Below are 18,675 nucleotides of genomic sequence, written 5' to 3'. Positions count from 1 at the left end.
CTAACTATGTCAACAGGTAATAAAAATACAGAGGGAGGGAAAAGACAGTGAACCCATTGTATACTATTGATGATATTCTATTCACTGTTGAAGAGATGTGGCTTTATTCCTAAACAGGAAACACTAGTAAGCAGCTACTAACTTCAGATCTGATCTGACTTCAGAGTTGGAATGAAGCCCTTTCATCTCCCCAGAGCTTCTCTCCCTCCAGATCTCTGAATCCTATAATTCGAGATCCTCTGCAGTTTGCAGGGTTTGATAGATTTATCAGCCTACAAGACAGGGGAAAAATCTTTCTTATTTTCACTATTATCTTTCTTAGCACAGTAACATGTATGTAGGAGGATTTGAATAAAATTTTTGGATAAAAGAAAAAACAAACTACTCTTCTACATATTTGTGCAAATGAGTTCATCAAGTTTCTTCCAGAAAGCAGATTTTGATGGAGGAAGGTTGGAAGGAAATTGAAGTCTACTTTGAGTATATGTGCCCATTATGGAAGGTGAGAATGGGAAGAAACTGCAAAGGAAAGACATGTGACTGAGGATGGAATAGGCTGTGCGGGGAGTGGGGAGGAGTTGTGGGGTGGACATCAAGCTACCTCAAAACTCAAACAAGCCCTGTCTAACTCTGCACGTGGCCAACTGTTTATTGTGGTTGTTTATTGGTGGAAAGCAATAGATTTGATTCCGTTAATTAAAGGGAATAAAGGGAGACTTGCTGGGAATGAAAGAGACTCATAGAAGTGAAGGAAAAACTGAAGAAGAGGGTTCAGCATCAGAGAGGTCAGGGGCCAGTATGATCCCCAAGATGGTGAAAACTAGTTGATAATCTCAACAGAGACATGCCTCTGGGATGAATTTGATCATTTTGTTTTGCCATCTTGGTGTATCTATTCAAGATTCAAAGTCTAGCAAGAGTGTGACTTTGGCCTAGTTTAGATGCTATGCCCATCCACTGCAGGGGGAAGACAGAGAGCTTGGTTAGTGCTTCTCCAGACAGTATGCAAGGGAGAAGGGTATACCCCTTACTCTAGCAAAATTTGAGTTTTATTACTGAAAGGAAAGTAGTTATTCTGTGGCAAAACAACCAGTAATGATGACACCATTTTTTTCTCCTCAGCCACGTGCCTTGTAATAGCTTACACGTTTTCTATTTTGAAAATGGGCATAGCAATACATGTCCCTCTGTAACTCCTGGTTTGGTTTGAGGTCAAGAAAGATAATGAGTTTTGCAGTGAGATGTTATTTAGTAAGCTATAAAGCAGAGATTACAGCCTGCAAAACAAATACGATAAAATAAGAATAATCACTGTTCTCTCCAGAGTTTAGGATCTGAAATAAGGTGAACATTTATCTATCCAATCTGGTAAATAAGAGAACAATCTTTAATGATCCAGTATTTATATTTTACTAGCTTGTCTTCTGCCTGGCAGGTAAACAGATATGATAAATTCAGTCAGAATCTTAATTCATTGCTCAGAATGACTTGCTACTCATCCTGACCTGAGGCTGTGGCTATCATCTCTTTCTCTCTCTCTCTCTATTTTTTTTTCTCTTAAATATGTTAGAGGACATTTATTATTTAATTGTCATCTTACAAGGGAGGAAATACCTATACAGTATTTCAAAAGAGTTGCTAACATTGTAGAAACTATGTTCCTAAGCCTCTTTTCTATCATTGAAGAGGACCGTGAGGATTGAATGTCTACCCTGATATCTTTCAAAGGAGCTCCCTCAGAAGGAGTGATTCAAATGTGGAAGAACTGACATTTTCTAGGTTGCTCTGAGATATGTTTTTTTAAGGAAGAGAATCCTGAATGGAGGGCCTCTGAGAGGTCACAGTTGAACTCAGGGATCAGGAGACAGAGGCTCTGTAATCTTCATAAAATTTATTCTGTTTTTTATAGCAAGGTGTGGTGTTTGGCTCTTTTAAAGAAATAAAAAAATAATTACTTTTTATTGATTATCTTCTATAACTTGCTTTGTACTCCCAACAATAAGCCTCTGAGATTTTTTTTCATGTCAGTACCTTATTTTTTTATCTATTAAATAGCATTTCATATTTGGAAATGCCATAATTTGTTTCATGATTCTAGTTTTGATGGACAATTTGTTTCAGAGTTTTTATTATTATAAATAATCATGAGATGATTTTTCATCTATGCACCTCCTTGTGCACATGCATAAATACCTCTAGGGGTAAATGTGTGTAAAACACACATGCACACACACACACGTAGAGTCCTTAATCAATTTCAAATTTTTGTTTATGAATGGATAATCAAAATTTTCAACACTTCCTGAGCTGTTCATCTTTTCTCCACTGAATTGAAGTTCAATTGTATACTAAAATAATAAAAGTAGCTGTACATTTCCACATTCATCTAAACTGTCTAGCCTGTTAAATAGCTCTATTTAACTTTATTCAAATATTTTATTTGCATTATTATAATTTATCATATCATAATTTGAAAGTTATCTTGGCTATTTTTGTACATGTACACTTCTATGAGAAGTGTTGAGAATTTGATTGGAATTGAATTTTCAGATAAATTTGGGAAGAACTGCCATGTTTCTAATACTGTCTTTACATTCAAAAATATTTCCATTAAAAAAAATATTTCCATTTATTCAATCTTCCTTTACATCCTTCATTATATATTATAGTGATTGTAATTCAGTCCACATGTTCATTGTTAATACAGAAATGCAATTAATTTTTGTGTGTTGATTTTGTACCTGTCAATTTGCTGAACTCACTTATTAATTCTATGAACTTTTTTATAGATTCCTTGGGATTTTTCTACATAGGTATTCATTTCATCTGCAAGTAGAGACAATTTTATTTTTCCCCTTCTTATCTGTATGCCTTTTATTTTTTTTTTTTGCCTTGTTGTAGTGGCTAGCACATCCAATATTATGTTGAATAAGAGTGGTGATAGAAGTCCTTGCCATATTCTCAGTCTTACAGAGAAAATATTGTCTCTTACAGTTATTTTTGTTAACTGTAGTTTTTTTTCAGATGCTTTTTATCAAGTTGAGGAAGTCCTCTATTATTTCTCATTTGCTGAAAGTTTTTATTGTGAATGGGTATTGAATTTTGTTAAGATTTATTTTTCTGCATCAATTGATATGATGATATGGTTTTTCTCTTTTAATCTGTTGATTTGATGAAGTACATTGATTGGTTTTGAAAGGTTTAATCAGCTTCATGTACATGAAATAAATCCCACTTGGTCATGGTGCATAACTCCTTTTTCTATATTATTGGATTAAATTTGCTAATATTTTATTTAGAAATTTTGTGTCTATATTCATGAGAAATAGTGGTGTGTGTGTGTTTGTTTCATATTAGCTTCTCGGCGTTAAATAAGTGGAATGGGGAGGGCTTCTCTGAAGAACTGAGTTTGAAGCTAAGACCCCAATAATGAAAAAGGCTGACTTGGAGAAAATTTGAGGAAGATCAATCTAGACAGAGGGAGCAGCAAGGGCAAAGGGTGTGGGGACAGGAATGAATCTGGAGTCTTTGAAGAAAAGAGGGAAGGTCATTGTGATTGGAATACAGTTATGGGGTGGAGGGGGGGATGATACAATATAAAAGTCAAAGAGGCAGGAACAGGACAACTCAAGTTGGGTCTTGCAGGATAGCTAGCTAGCTTACTTGCTTTCTTCCTCTCTTCTTTTTTAATTAAAAATGCAAAATGAAGACCTTAGAGAGTGTAAGAAGATGAATGAAATGATCTGATATACTTTTTTAAAAGCTGCCTCAGGCTTATAAGAATAACTGGATTGGTATAGAGTGAAAGAGAGAAAGCAAGCAGGAAAACAAGTTGGAGGATGCTGTAGTGGTTAGAAAGGGTATGGTAGAGTAAGTGTTGTCATTTTCATTTTAGAGTTGAGTAAGAAGCATAATTAGTTCCAAGATCTTAGTTTCCAAATACCACGCTCTACCAAATGAAATCAGGTCTCCTTGGAGAAATGTTCAAACTTTACAAGTACAAGGTGAACTTGGAATATCTTGTGGTAGATACTAAGAACATACTAAAAATATGATGGAGACATATCAGAAAGATGCCATCTTGAAATGGTTCACATTGGCCAAATATAGTATAATTAGAGCATCAAAACAAATAATGACATTATCACAATACACAACACTGAATAAAATAGGAATACACAAGTCCATTGTAAATATAATAAAATAATAAGTAAACAAATATGGGAAAAGGAAATATCTTTAGTGTAGAATGCCAATCAATAAGCAACATATGCCTGAGAAGCTTAATACCCATTCATTCATTCATCGACAGCAAATTTTTTGTGTGTAACCAGTGGATAACTCCATGTAACAAAGCTCTTACAGAACTAATTTTCTCACTGTTACGAAGTGTTTGCAGGAAAATTGTATAACAATAAATTTCAGCTTTTATTTTCTCTTTCCACTTTTTCTTGATGGTAGTCGGGGGAGGGGGGAGAGATTCATTCTGTAGGAAGTGTTTTCCACACAAAAGTTTTCAATCATTAAAGTTTTCTAATAATAAATTGCAATACATCACAGTGATTATCAGCTGATAATTTTCTTAAAAAATAGCATCTATTTGGATCAATCCCTTTATAACCTTGTTTCCCTTTCCAAATGAGTTAATAATCAATATAAAATTGTTTCTAACTGAGCAGACATTAGGATTCCAATACTGAATTTATTGACAAAAATCAATATAATCTAATTTTGCCTGATGTACGTTTGTAATTTTAATGCTTATAAGAAACAACTTGTTATGTCAAGGCAGAAGCTGATGAGGCAAATATTTTGTAATAAGTTTTTATTATTATGGATTATTTTGTATTATAATGTAACTATTTCATTATATCTTGGCATATACATAAAATTAATTTTCTTGGCAATTTCTCAAGAATGACGGTGCTGGTACTGTAAGGGTTTCTAGTGAGTCATTTACTATAATTGTTCTAGTAACTACTTTATAAATGTTTATTTTCAAAGACTTCCCCACTTAACAAGTAATACCATATATGTTCTACCCAGGCAAAGGGAGGTGGTAATAATGATACACTGACAGACAAAACAATTCCTTCTAATTTAAGGTTTCTCTTTCAATGATTATACTAGGTGCATTAGAAATATCATTTATTGGAAGCACATTAGTAAAGCATGTCATTTATAACTGCAGTTGCATTTTAATTGAGTTCTGCAGGATTCCAGAAGTGAAGTAGCTTGCTAAACCATGTCACTTATCGTCTCTATTTCACCACTGACTTTCCCACTTTTTACTAATAAACCTTTCCCATATTTTGCATTTAGGGAAAATTATCTGCAAAATTTCTCCAACTATTTAGAATCTTTATTATATCACTTCATTATTTTCTACATTGTAGAACCTGTTCTTCTAATGCCATCATATGGGAAAGATATTTTAGAAGGGCTAAATGACAAGGTTACTGTGTTCCTTCTTTTCTCTTCTTTGTTTTCACTGTTCTGTACTGCTAGCAAAATAAAGAAGTTGATAAATCAGACCGTGTGGGCAAAGATTTATTGAAATAACTTATTTATTAATAAGCTAGACCGGGTACCCAGCTGCTTATTACTGTATTAAAATACATTTTCTACCACAAGGGCAAATCTTCATTGTAAATAAGATTGAAGTATTTTTGAGAGTACATGAAAATAGTGCTATAATAACAATTTTCAAATGTGTTAGATTATTTACATAAAGAAATTGTGAGAATTCAGATTTAAGAGACAGAGGTTCAATAGATCTGAGACCTTCATTTTGTGTGTAGGTATTGGACTAAATGGTCTCTTGGCCTCCTTAAACTCAAACGTCCTATGAATATTGGCATTTCTAATTTTGAAATTTATGTTTCTTATTAAATTTTCAAATCATTCTGCTTAAGCTTGGGAACAATTATCTACTTGATGATTGCAATTTGATAAAGTCAATTCAAAATAGCAAACTTTATGGCAAACCTATTATGAGCAAGGAATAATAAAGAAATGTCCTTATGAATCAGGTCAATGATATTATTGCATCAGAATTACTGGACCTGGACAAGATCTTAGGGAGTATGACATATAGAAAACCTTGCTGGTCTTATGGGGCTGACCTGTGTTCTCTCATGCGGTGGTCTCTATAGTTCAGAATTGGACTTTTCTGTCTTTTGAACCAGCAACCAACTCTCTCATATTTGGGATTGAAACAGCAGGCACTACGTCAAACACTAGGAATCTAACTTAAAAAAAAAAATTGTCCATTTAAAAGTAAAAGGAAATCAAAAAAGGCTTGTTCACCTGAGGTGGTTACTGTTGAATCTACCAGGTAGTGTCCTGAACCTAGTCTTGACATGGAATGAAAAAAATTCAGATTATGCCACAGTTCTTTATGTATGTGTGTTCTTTAAGTGTGAACAGACTTCAGGGCAAAGATCAGGCTAGTAGTAACTCAGGGGATCAAATAGTGCCCACAAACACAGCACTGTGTATCTGTTCCTAATTTTCAGTGAAATGTAGTTTGAAAGTATGGTGGGGAGGAAGAAAGGAGGTTATTTCTCCCCTTTTCTCCAATCACTCCTGCAGATTACTCACCCCCCAGCACTGGCCTCCTCAGTCAGAGGTCTCCCAGCTTGACTTTCATTTCCTTCCCCCCTTCTTTCTGCAAGACCCAGCTCTGCTGCTTTAACTTAGAACTTGGGTTCATCTTTGTGATAAAAAAATCAGTAAATGTGAAGTCTGTTTTTCTTTTTACGTGCTAACTGATCTTTGGGTCTTTAGAAACCCACAGATTTATGATTGCCAAGATGTACAGAATATAAAAGGCCAATCATAAATGTGGGAAGACATAGAGAGAGAAGCTTTATTTCCTCATTTTTATATTTTTGTACATAAAATGTACAATACACTGTGGGTGTTTAGTTCAGAGATGACTTGGTTGGGGAAAAACTATGAGACTTTCTTCTGTTCCACAGAGTGGAAGAGAGAAGAGGGAGGAGAGAAACACTGGCCAGAAACAAGAATTTTCACAGAAGAATAATGATGAGGGCGGAAAAGGCCGCATCTCCTGATGCTCCTTGCTTAACACCCTTGGGAGGACCTGTCTCTAACATTCAGCCACTACCTATCAACTAGTCTCAAGGAACATCTCTCCTAGAACAACATACATGGTTTGGAGTAAGGGAAAATATCAGAAGCTAGAAGGGGCTGCAGTTGCTGACCTTGCCATAGTAATAAGACAATTGAAAGGATGTTCCAGTAAGAATCTCGTTAATAGGCCAGGTTCTACAGAGCAACGTTTTGCAGTCAATAATTTACCTCCAGGAAATTAATTAACAGCTGTCCTGATATTTAGATGTTTTATAAAATACTCAGGAGAATTTCAGAAAGTCACAATTAAGGAAAATGTGTTTTTCTTCAAGGGTATATTCTATCCTTGTTACCAAAGGCCTAAATTCAATATTTAACACCCTACTTTCAGAGTTGATTTGTATTAAAAAAGGAAATGTAGAAAGCTCTATTTCTCAAAAAAACAAATTTGATTGTACACAACTACTGCTCTCTGCATGCACTTGGGACAACATATACATTGTCTTGTCATTCAGGCAGATTTATGAGATCCACTTCTCCTTTATTCATACAAAAAGGCTGGCTAAGGAAATAGGTTTGAAATCCAATAAATCTGAGTCAAATCCTTAGTTGGCTACTTGTTAGTTGAGTGATTTCAGGCCATCTACTTAGCTATTTTGGGCCTCATTTGCAGATGGGAATTCCATTTCCATGTATAGATGGGAGTAATGAGAGTACTAATCTCATAGAGTTGTAAGAATTAAATAAAACAGTAAGTTTTAAATAAATGTTAGTTATCATTATTATTAATAGTTTGGGTCAGTACCCGTTATTGTTTTGGAGGTAAGATTCAAAATCAGGTAGTCTGGCTTGATAGCTTGGTCTCATAACCACTGCATTATTCTCTATATAAGACATGAGGAACGTTTGGAGAAGGAGAATGGCCAAGATGAAAGAGGAAGATGCTTTTGCTCATTGAAGTATCAAAGATCATCTTAGAGACAGAAACATTTAGCTTCGTAAAATTTCTATTAAAACGCTAAAAATTTGGAAGCCGCAGGGGGAAAATGGTGGACGGGAAGGCTGGAGAGGAGAAGCCTGAGAAGCTGCAGCAGACTGGAGCCGCCGGAGGACCTGAAGAAGGAGCAGAAAAACCCGTGAAAACTAAGACTGTTTCTTCCAGTAATGGAGGGGGAAATTCCAGTCGCAGCGCTGAGAAGCGATCCGCTGAAGAAGCTGCAGACCTCCCAACAAAGCCTCCAAAGATCTCCAAGTTTGGATTTGCCACAGGTAGTCAGACAACAAAGAAAGCCTCAGCCATATCCATCAAACTTGTCTCAAGTAAGCCTAAAGAAACCGTTCCAACTCTTGCTCCAAAAGCCCTTTCAGCAGTAGCAGCTTTTAAGGAAGATGAGGATAGTGAACCAGAGTAAATGCCTCCAGAAGCAAAGATGAGGATGAAGACTACTGGAAGGGATACACCAACATCAGCAGGACCAAATTCCTTCAATAAAGGAAAACATGGGTTTTCTGATAACCAGAAGCTATGGAAGTGAAATATAAAATCTCATCTTGGAAATGTTCATGACCAAGACAATTAAATGATGTGTTTGGAAACTGGGGTGTGGAGTGGGTGTAAAGTTAAAAGGAACAGCTTCCTCTTTTTTAAAGAATGGTATAAGACTATTTTTGAAGCCACCGTTTTTTCTTTTCTTTTCTTTTTTTTAAAGATTGAGTGGTACACTAATAAATGAGAATTTGAAATTAGAGGTAATTTATGTTTTATATACAGATTTCAAGACATTTACTAATTTTGTAGTTTCATGTGATTACTTTCCAAAGCTTATAGATAATAAAAAAATCAGAAATGAATGGTACCTTTCTAAGAATTGCATATTTTACTACATGCAACTGTTAACACATTAAGAGGGAAGCAAAAAGTTGTCTATATAAACTGTAGGCAATTACTCTCTAGCTTAACTCCCTTATTTACCTAAACTGTCTGGCTCCCAGGAACAGCCTTATAGAGAAGGGAGTATTGTATTGGGAGAAAAATGTTACTGGACTATTAACTGAGAAAGTAAATTAGATAAAATTAAAATACAGCTTTTTTTTCCCCCCTAATGGGCATTTTTTGTTTCAAATCATCATAAGCTAATTATTGCATTGCTATCAGTGGATACAGATGCTTAGCTCTTTAAAAACAACATTTAAAATTTTTATGTAAACTGTTGAGTATTTAAAATAGCCCACTTCACTTGAGAGGGTCTTGGCTACCTTCATTACTCTTCAAAGAACAACCATTTGCTGCCAAAGTAAACCAATATTTTGAATGTGCTTCTCTTGATTTTTGTTATTAGCTAGTTCCTGTAAGCATTTCCACCAGATCTGGAGGCAAATCATAAGGAAGCTGTTTTTTTTAAAATAACAAACCACCACCAAAAGTTTAAATGGACATGATAGTTAAATATTTGGCTGTTCTTATTTTTTAAAGGGTATAAACACACACACACACACAAAGGCAACACTGTATGAGGATGGAAAATAAGAAAGATGCACTTTCTGTAACTTTATAAAAGTATTTATGTTACTAACTTGTGAAATCCAATTTGATTTGCACTTATTATAGGAATTCTTATTTAGCACAGTAATATGGTTTATTTTAACTGTATACATATTAACCAGTGAACTCTCAAAAGCACATTTTAGATACTGAAAATAAAAGGAAAGAAAATGCATCTTTAAACATATTTTATGGAATCTTTGACCACATATAGTTTGTTAATCTATGTGTTGTAGGATTGTGTTTATTTTGTCTCGTATATGAATTCTTTTTTAACGTGACAGTTAAAGACATCTTTAAAAGCATAGTCACACATAAAAGAAACATATAGTATAATGATTACCTTGAAAACTCCTACAATGTTAGGTTTGGGGGCAGCTTCAGACTGATTGGTGGTACCTACTCGCTGAACTCTTTTAATAGGTAATAATTCCAGAGAAGCAGCCTGTATATATTCCTAATACTTTGTTCACTTGCATTTGAGTTTGGAGTAAGCCCCAAGTAAAACAATGGAAATGCATATAGAACTATTAGTTCTTACTTACATGATTTAATTATATCAAGATACATGAATTTAACTTGCTTTAACATAGGCAAACTTTCCATTTTTGTTTATTTTAGGGTTTATGTTGAAAAAACTTCCCTCTTCTACATTTTCTTTTCTTGACTCAAATGAAATATTAACTTAAGGTCAAGATGGGAGAAACGACTGAGATGAATGTCTTTACTAAAATACCAATAAATTTGTCAAATTCTAAATAAAATAAAATAAAATAAAACAAACATTAAAAATATGCTTAAAAGTTTACTTGTAAAGAATGTGAGTCAGCCTTCAGATAGACTGGTCGGCCCAGTTGAATATATTATAATTTAAAGAAAAAAATTCAAAAGTTGCTAATGTCACCAATTAATCTGTTTATAATAGAAAACAGTGACAACCACATGAGAATCACATTCACAAAGGTCATATCAAATCTGTGTAGACATCAGCAAAGCCAGAATCAGGGCTTGTTTTTGTGGAAGTCCCAGTATATGGGACATATTTAAGGTTCTGTTACTTTAGAACCAAAAATAGAGCCACCCTGTATTTGTTGGGTTTTTTTGACATTGTAATTGCTTTTTTTTTTTTCTTTTTCTTTTATCTTTTTCAGTACGCGGGCCTCTCACCGTTGTGGCCTCTCCCGTTGCGGAGCACAGGCTCCGGACACGCAGGCTCAGCAGCCATGGCTCATGGGCCTAGCCGCTTCGCGGCATGTGGGATCTTCCTGGACCGGAGCACGAATCCGTGTCCCCCGCATCGGCAGGCGTACTCTCAACCACTGCGCCACCAGGGAAGCCCTGTAATTGCTTTTTTTTTTTATTACTCTCTTGCTATTTGTTTTATATCAAGATGAAAATACATTTTTCTTCTATTTCTTTTTAATTTATTAAAAATAAAATGATAAAATAATAAACATTAGATATTAAAAATATTTATTTATGTATCACTGGTAGATGTCATACTTTGTGATATTCAAAGCGGGCCAAATTATTAGGTTTTTCTTTTTCTACAGATTCTATACTGCCTTGGAATTATAAAGTATGTGAAAGCAAGGCGATTTAGTGTGGTTTTAAATTTAATTTTTAAATTCTCAGCACCCAGTATGTCATATAGCTCTGCAGTAGTTTTGTAATTATTTACGCAATTGCTCATTATTTTAAAAAACAACTTATACGGTTTGTAAATATTCAGCATTTCTATTCTGTATTCATGGTATTTGTGCTCATGCCAAATCATCTTATTTTAATATATACATTTAGTTATTTCTGATTTGATTGTTTATTCCAAGAGCACATTAAAAAGATTGTTGATTTGGAGTGATGGACTTCAGTGACTCTCACCTTTCACTTCTCATTGTTTACAGTTGGGACTGTAAATCATCTATAATTTCTTACATTAGTCTGTACTTCACTAGAAGAAGTTGTCTTAGGAAGAAGTCTCTGATTTTGGATTCACCCTGCTGAACATGGTTTGTTCATAGTTATATGTCAATTCTAAATCAGGGTCAACCACAGCACAAAACTGAAATTGCTGCTTACAGCTAAGAGAGTTGCAATAATTACTGCTGGTTGTCTTTGGTGCCCAAAGCTATAATTATTAAGAGAAAATGATGTGGTTTTATTAGAGGTAACATTTTATAACACTAATATTCTTGTTTCAGGGCAGTAAATAAAATGTCTTTAAGCCTATTTGTGAGTAGAAGTTTCAAACCAAATTAATGACAGACTATACATGGGCTGTCCCAGGGAATTTACTCTTGCCATAGAGGAAGGACCAGAGATAACTTTTTGAAAAAAGAGGTACATTGTATTCTTCTCCTAAAAGGACATTGGAGACTACTCTGACCTGAAATGATGTCTCTTGTACAAGAGGATCTCAGCTCAGCTTAATAGACCAAGCTACAAGCAAGCAGTTATTACTCCCATCTCAAACTTGCTATTTTAGTTCTCCTCCTACAAAATAACATATCTCAGTCTGTCTCTTTGGTAGTTGGACTAAATGACTTACAGACATGAGTGCAACAAAACTAGCACAACTAATGCTCAGCCATTTAGCTTTTTCCTCAAACTCACCCACATAAAAGAGAGAACATTAGGCAGACTGGATTTTCTACTCCTGTTCTCATTTCTCCTCTCAACATAGTGCACAGGCACTGTGAGAAAAGATGAATGATAAAAAGAAAAATGACGAGAGGACATTGACCTCTATAAATTAAAAAATTATTTCTATCAATGTCTGAAAATACAGAGAGAAGGAGCTCAGAGGGACATATAAACAATTAACAACTGCCCAGAGCCCTGATACTACTCTGTCCTGAAGCTAAGTCAGTATCTGCCTCCACCCAGTCACAGTATTATATCAGAATTACATATGGTGTATTTAAGCCACTGTGAACTTATCTGGACACTGAGAGAGACAAAATGCACTAGACAATTAAGATGATGTTATTCAGGCTTTTGCAATGTGGAGAATGCTCATTAATGAGGAACACCTCAAAGAAAAGGAAAGGAAGGTTTTATAGAGGGAGGTAAACAAGGGATTCATCCATGAAGCTTATGGGAGTCCTGAGGAATGGAGGGGATGATATTTTCTTGGAACATGCAAGACGGGGTGGCCCTTTGAGGTTGGCTGCTTCACAGAACACAAAAGATGGAGGCATTTTGGAAGACAAAAGGGTGAGAGGATTTCATAACTATCACTGTTTTCTGGGAGCACAAGGCTCAGGTAAAATTCAACATTGTCAGGACCATGTATTCTTCAGATTATTTCATTATGAAGAATCTTATAATGGGGATGTTCACCTCTTTGGAAAAAACAGTTTTAAGAAAACAGCTTTATGGAAGTAGAAATTACATACAACAAACTGCACATATTTAAAGTGTACAATTTGATTAGTTCAACATGTGAAGCCATCACCAGGTTCAGGATAATGAACATATTCATTACTTCTAAGACTTTCTTCATGGCACCCATTTTCAATTCCTCCCTCCTACCCATATTTACTAGACACTGATTAAATGCCAGATATTTTTCATATACTCATGTTTACTGAGCCTGGAAGGAGTGATATCCACTTATAAATCTTTCCTTATTCTTCACATTCAAGTCTCACATCAGCAGAATGCAGTGTTTAATATCTTCACTCAGGAGTCAGAGCTACATTTGAATACTAGCTCTGCCCTTTATAAGGTAGTGACATTAGGCACGTCACTTAACCTGAGTCTTTGTAAAGTGAGGATATATTAGAAGTGGAGTCATAGGGTTCATAAGAGGATTAAGCCATATAGTTAGTACATTTAAAGTGCTAAACTCAGTGTACAATATAAAGAAGTAGTAGGTAGCTATTTGTATAAGTATTATACTTCTTCTCTCCTGGTTAATATGCTACCCAAAGCCATACCTCTGAGTAAGTAGAGCAATAGTGCATGGCAAAATTTCACTAATTCAGATTAATGGGAATGTTTAAACTGAATTAATTAAAAAAAGAACAATGTATGGATTATTTTAAAAGAAGTATACATTTGTAACTTTTGAATTCAGGCATTATCTGGAGCTCTGCTAACAACATATTGAATAGAGTCTTTGTTCTAAAAGTATAAAAGAATAGTCATTAATTAGCATATCAAAGCACCAATTAAATGGTAATACTTATTCCTTACTGGGGACTCTGAATAGAGCAGCTCCCCAGAAAGAGATAATCCTTCACTTAAATAAATTAGAAACAGGAGTGGGCAGGATCAAGATGGTGGAGTAGGAAGACTCTGAGCTCACCTCCTCCCACAGGCAGAACAAAATTACAACTACTTGCAAAGCAACTATCTATGAGAACAACCTGAAGACATAAAAGATTTTCTATGACTAAAGATAAAGAAGGAACCACAGTGAGATGATAGGAGGGGTGGAGATATGTTCTAGTCATGACTCACATCACCAGGTTTGTGACCCATTAAAGCGAGGGATCACACAACCACAGAGGTTCTCCCCAAAGAGTGAGACATCCAAGCTCCATACAGAGCTCCCAAGCCTGGGGGTCCTGCACCAGGAAGGACCAGAATGTCTGGCTTTGTAAACCACTGGGCCTTACCTTCGGAGACAGCCAGAGAGCTATAAGAAATAGGGACTCTGCTTTTTAAGAGTGTGCCCCAAATCTCACATACTCTGAGTCCTAGCACAGAGGCAGTAGTTTGAAAGGCTCCTGGGTCACTTTCTGATCTCAGAGATAGATTCCCAGAGAGGCAAGTGTCAGCTGGAACTCCCCATGGGGACAGAGACCCTGATGGTAGCCATTTTTAGGATCTTGTTCTACCACCATAATACTGGCACTGGACAGCACCATCTTGGAATCCTTCCTCTGTCCTATTAGCACCAGGGGCTTATCCTGCCCACTAGTAAGCCTGCAGCAGAAGCACTCTGCTGGGCCACATAGCCAGTCATTTGGGGAGACTGCCTTACCGACCAGCTGGCTCATAACACTTGCACACTGCCAGGCATCATAACCAGTTGCACCAAGAGCCTGCCCTGCCCACCAGTGCACCTGCAGCAATCTCACAAGGCAGGGCCATGCAGCCAGCTGGGGTGGAACCAGCCCCAATTATCAGTGTGCCCACAGTAGTTGGTCTTGTCACAATAATCATGAGGTTAACAATCACAAAAACTAGAGGAAATAATCTGCAGAAAAATACCAAGGAATAAATAAATTTAAAATGTTTTAAGGAATAAAAATGAACAGACAAATATAAAGAAAGAACAAGACACTATAAAAAAGATGAAGAAAAAAGAACAAGAAAGAAAAAAAAAGAAGAGAAAGAAATGAGGAAAAGGAAAATTAAAGTAAATTCTTTTGGAATTCTAGAAATAAAAATAAATCGTTGAAATAAAAAAAAAAATCCTGAGCAATTTTACATAACCCATACACAAGAACACTCCGAAAACTGGAGAAAAGCCAGGGAAATAAAAATGTTCTCAGATGAACAACTGAGAGGATTCGCTGTCAGGAAACCTGCCCTGCAAGAAATGTTAAAAGAAGTTCTTCAGAAAGAAGTAAAATGATATAAGTCAGAAAATTAGATCTCTATAAAGAAAGGGAGAACATCAGAGAAGGAATAAATAAAAGTAAAGTATCATCTTTTATATTTTGTAATTGATATAAAAGATAACTGTTTAAAGTAATAACAGTAACAATATATTGGATGATTGTAGCCTATGGATAAGTGAAATAAATGATATCAATGATATAAGAGAAAGGAGAGAGGAATAGGAAATACTCTGTTATAAGGTATGTACACTGCAAGCAAAGTAATATAGTATCATTTAATGTGAACTGAGATTAGTTATAAATGTATATTGCCAACTTTATGGCAAACACTAAACAAAATTCCAAAGAAGTATAATTGATATGATCACAGAAAAAATGGGAATCATATAAAATGTTCATTTGAAAGCAGAGAAGGCAGAAACAGAGAAAGGAAAAATAATGTGCCATGAATAAAAAAATGTTACAAACAAAGTAGATATTAATTCAATTATACCAATAATCACCTAAAATGTGAATGATCTAAACATCAGTTAAAAGATAGAAATTGTTAGAGCAAAACAAAAAATAAGACCTAACTATGTTTTGTCTACAAGAAACCCAACTTAAATATATAGATATGGTAGCTTAAAAGTACTGAATGGAGAAAAGTATACTATGTTAACAGTACTCAAAAGAAAGAAGGAATAGCTATATTAATTTCAGACAATCAGACTTTACAACAGGAAAATTATCGAAAATGAAGAAGACGCTACATAGTGATAAAAGGGTCAAGACGTAACTGTCCTTAACATGTATACAACTAACAATAGAACATCAAAATGCATGAGGCAGAAACTGTTAGAACTGAAAGAAAAAATAGATAAGTCCACTACTATATTTGGATACTTCAACACTCTTTCATAACTAATACACCAAGCAGTCTGAAAATCAGTAAGGTTAGAGTTGACCTGAATAGCACTATCAATCAATTTGATCTAATTGACAGTTATATAATAATCCATTTAACAACAACAGTAATAATATTGCTCTCAAATTTACATGGAACATTGGCAAAGACAGAACACATTTTTGGCCTTAAAATATACAATAACAGATTCAAAACTAGGAATCATTCAGAATATGTTTTAGACTATAATGAAATTAAACTGAAAATCAACAATAAAAAAAGAGCTGGAAAATACCCAAATGTTGGGAGTTCAAACATAACACTTCTAAATAACCCATGTAGCAACAGAGAAGTCTCAAGAGATTAAAAAAAGTTTTTAAACTTTAAAAATAAAAATACAATTTATCAAAACTTGTGGGATGCAGTAAAGTCACGTTCAGAGGGAAATTTACAGTTTTAAATGCATTTATTGGAAAAGGTGAAAACATAAAATCAATAATCTAAGACTAACAATCTATTTCCCTTAGAAAACCAGAGAAAGAAGAGCAATTTAAGCATAAAGTTAGCATAAGAAAAAAATAATATAAATTAGAGCAGAAATCAATGAAATTGAAAATAGAAAAACAGAGAAAATCAACCAAACCAATAGCTGCATCTCTGAAAAGATAAGTAAAATTAATTAGCCTCTAATAAGGCTAAACAAAAATTTAAAGAGAGAGAGAGAAGACACAGATTACATATTTTTTTAAAGTATCATAATGTTCATTGATAGATCCAAGTATATAAAATCAGGGCAGGAACATAACTTGCAAAATTAAGTAGACAATTTTAATACTATAATAAGAGGGAACAATTCAAATTCTCACCATTTGTATAACTTCCACAAAAAAAAAAAAAAACACTTAAGAGCATTTACCATCTTTTAAAACTGATCATTTTTGTGCAAGTAAACTGTTTCTTTTAAAAATACTTGTGTACTTGCCCAGCTCAAGGATATTAAAGTCCAGCACATAAAGCCCATTACCAGAGGTCAAGCTACAGGCAATACTACTGAAATTTGAAAAGTGTTTATCATTATTTATCTCATGGGCATTAAAAAGATAATAAAGATATTTCAACTCTATGCACACATATTTTATAAATTAGATGCAAAAGACCGACTCCTTGAAAGACACAGACTTAAAAAACCTCACACAAAGAGGAACTGATGATTTGAATATGCATATATCTATTAAAGAAATTTAACCAATAATTAATAATCTTACAAAACAGAAAGCACCAGGTCCAGAACAAAACAGAAAGCACCAGGTCCAGATGATTTCAATGAGGAGTTTTACCAAACATTTAAGGAAACAATGCTACCAATTCTCCACAATCTCTCAGTGAAATAGGAGCAGAGGGACTATTTCCTAAATCATTCTATGAGGCCAGCATTCCTTAACAGCAAAACGAACCAAAGAACTATTAAAAGAAAGTAAAATTGCAAACCTATATCTCTCATGACCAAAGATACACTAATCCTCAAAAAAATTAGTATTTTGAATCCAACAATGTATAAAAAGAAACATGCTTCATAATCAAGTGGTATTTATTCCAGTTATGCAAGGCTTGTTGAACATTAAAAAATAAATCATTGTAATCCACCATATCAAACACATTACAGATGAGAAACATTTAAGAATTTGGATTAAGAAATGCACTTACCAGAGTTGATTTTCATAGTTTGGACATATTAAAATGCTTTATTATCTTTATATTTGATGTATTTTCCAATAATAAAAAATCCAGTTTTTCCAATTACCCTCTTTGGGTAATGGGAACCCCAAATGCCAAGTATCTAATCATCTCCAGGGTGGTAAGAGATGGGAGGCCTTTTAGGTATCAGTATAGTTTTATTAGACAGAAATATTTATTATTCAGTTTTCTGAGATGTTCTTTTTGTTAAGAACAGAACTGAATCAGTTTGCTGTACACCCGAAACTAACACAACATTGGAAATCAACTATATTTCAATAAAAATTTTTAAAAAGAACATATCTCACTCTATTAAACTAACACTGTTTTGTCATATAAGCAATAGCAGCAGGAGAGAGTAAGTTTAATTTTTGCACAAACAATTTCATGCAGTTGTCATTAATATCATGGAAGTAAATGTTGGTCTTAATGCTGTCCTGGTTTCTAAATAAAGAGACGTCAAACTGTACCTTTGCAGAATAGAAATCTGTGCCTTATTTAGCACTGAGAGAATGACGAGAAATCGAAAGCTTCCAGCATGTATTTGCCATTCAAAATGTGCACAGAAATAAGAGTCTCTTGTAACAAGAGAAACATGAAGAGAAAAACTAGAGTTTTCTTTTCTTTTTTCCTTTTACTACATTATAGCAGTTGGAAGTCATTATAATGCTTGTCATTGCATTTGGATAGGGTGTGCCAACTTTTTACAATGAGATTCTATACAAAGGGGCAGGAACTTTTCTTTGAGTGGCATTTCTGCAAGAATTTCAAGGAAAGGAAAAAGAAAAGAGGAAAAAAAAAAAAAAAGGAAATGAGGGTAGTTTTCCTTCCCAGCCTTG

The 18,675-nt window shown here is 34.5% G+C and overlaps 1 long non-coding RNA gene and 1 pseudogene across 1 annotated transcript in view; one reads left to right on the top strand and one right to left on the bottom strand.

The window, feature by feature from the left end:
• Nucleotides 1-18,675, bottom strand: part of LOC109550123 (uncharacterized) — a 592,312-nt gene that overhangs the window by 218,526 nt on the left and 355,111 nt on the right. The gene's annotated exons all lie outside the window — the stretch shown is intronic.
• On the top strand, nucleotides 8,145-8,678 carry LOC101338808 (PEST proteolytic signal-containing nuclear protein-like; annotated as a pseudogene).

The sequence above is a fragment of the Tursiops truncatus genome, chromosome 16 (genome assembly GCF_011762595.2).
Source record: "Tursiops truncatus isolate mTurTru1 chromosome 16, mTurTru1.mat.Y, whole genome shotgun sequence".
In the NCBI taxonomy this organism is placed as follows: Eukaryota; Metazoa; Chordata; class Mammalia; order Artiodactyla; family Delphinidae; genus Tursiops; species Tursiops truncatus.
Note: the sequence above shows the minus strand (reverse complement) of the source record. Positions and strands in the feature narration are given on the sequence as shown.